This window comes from Callithrix jacchus, chromosome X (genome assembly GCF_049354715.1).
Source record: "Callithrix jacchus isolate 240 chromosome X, calJac240_pri, whole genome shotgun sequence".
Lineage (NCBI taxonomy): Eukaryota > Metazoa > Chordata > Mammalia > Primates > Cebidae > Callithrix > Callithrix jacchus.
This window is the reverse complement of record NC_133524.1, coordinates 91,898,413-91,900,323: the sequence shown is the minus strand read 5'-3', so window position 1 is coordinate 91,900,323 and position 1,911 is coordinate 91,898,413.

Here is a 1,911-nt window from a genome sequence, read left to right as displayed (position 1 = left end):
TTAGGTTTGCTGTCATATGGGTGCAGCTTGTGGCACTTCACAACAATTAAAATAGTAACATCAAAGATCACTGATTACAGATAACCATAATAGATTGAATAATAATGAAAACATTTGAAGTATTACAGAAATAGGGCACAGATCACAGTGAGCATGTTACTGGAAAAATAGGACTGTTAGACTTTCTCTATGTAGGGTTGCTACAAACCTTCAATTTTTCTAAAACAGTATCTGATAAGTTTAATGAGTGAAGCACAATAAAACAAGTTATGCCTATACAAATCATGTGACTGTGTGAAGGTGTATTAGGGCTGTAGTGAATTAATTTTAAATTATAACTTTATGAAAGGATTCATTGTGGTGGTCAAAATTGGTATATTATTAGAAGCCTTGAGACATGAGGTTCTGTTCCTGGGGCACACTCCCAGGGACTTTTCAGTTGTGAGTTCAAGTCCAAGAACAGAAGGTTATTCTTTTCTGGAGGCAAGGGGAGATAACCTTTTGTTGAATGAATCTAATGTTTCACCTTGAACCTTACATCAAGAGAAGAATATGAGGGAGTTCGTATAATGATCCAGTTTTCCTAATTGTTAATCATCAACACTAGGAACATATTGTAACATTTTCTACTTCTTGATATGGAAGAATTAAGGTATCACTTAGTTGTGACTTTTACTTAAGATTTTGTTTGATGAGAGTGAGAAACAAAAAGTATTTGTAAGCATCCACATTTGTTAAGATGTGCAGAATTTGACTAACATGGATTTGAGTCACTGATCAACTGTTAAATTTTAGAATATATGACCAATTTCAAATTTTTAATTAAAAATATTTTTATGCTAGAAGAACTCTAAACCAGCTTTTTAAAGGAGGCTCTTATCTTATGTTCTAGGCAGGAATTATGGAACATTATATTATGCCTGAAATCATAAAAACTAGAAAGCGAAATTTCGAATGTGGCATTAGCCTCAAATGAGAACATTTGTTTTCCCTAATATGTTTCCTTATGCAAGAACAACTGGACTTAAGAGTAAATAGAATAGGAATGGTGTTTGAGGAGGTGCTAACACCAAATAAATTATTCACCATCAGAGCCTCCCTAGAGTCTATCACACTTCAGGCATTAGCTATTTAAAAACAAATGTCCCATCCAGTATCAGAGACATCAAGCTTTAATTTCCTACCATTAACTTTATAGCTAGAACATAGAAACTTCTTATATTACAGGAATTTGGAATCTGGAAGAGGAGAGAGAGAGGCATGAAGGCTGGTAATGGGGAAATTACCAAGCTGAGGTGACACCAAGCTGCCTCCCTCAGATTTTTCTGGAGTTAACTAAACATTACATCATTTATTCACTGTATTTTGGATGGAGGACTTTGTAGGCATCTTAGTTATGGAGATCCTCTTGAGGATCTAAAGTCTCTTCCCCACGTTACCACAACCTACTGGAGTTATAAAAGAAAGTATCCTTCTGCCAAAAAATTCATATAACTAACTAGCTTCTATTCACCATAGTGTTAAGTTCAGCAAATCCTTGTGATACTTTTTCTGCCTTTGCCAAATTTTAATTATATGCAGCTCTACCCGGGAAAAGACAAGCATTTTTTGACATTTGGTGGTGGAAAAGATACTGATTGCCTGGAGACTAGAATGAACTCAAGAAACACAAATCTTTACTTCTTAGAAAAGCTATCAGAAAGTCACCAATAAAAAAGGAGCATATAAAAGAAAAATATCTCTTAAAAGAAGTGTGGCATGAGTGTTTCTTGCTGGAATTCAAATACTGCACGTAATTGCACTAGGTTAAACCCCTTTGAGCAGAAAATGATGCTACTGTGTTACTGAAATTTATTTAATATGATATATTATGCCTTTGGGGGGACAGCAGAGAAAGAAATGAAACATTTT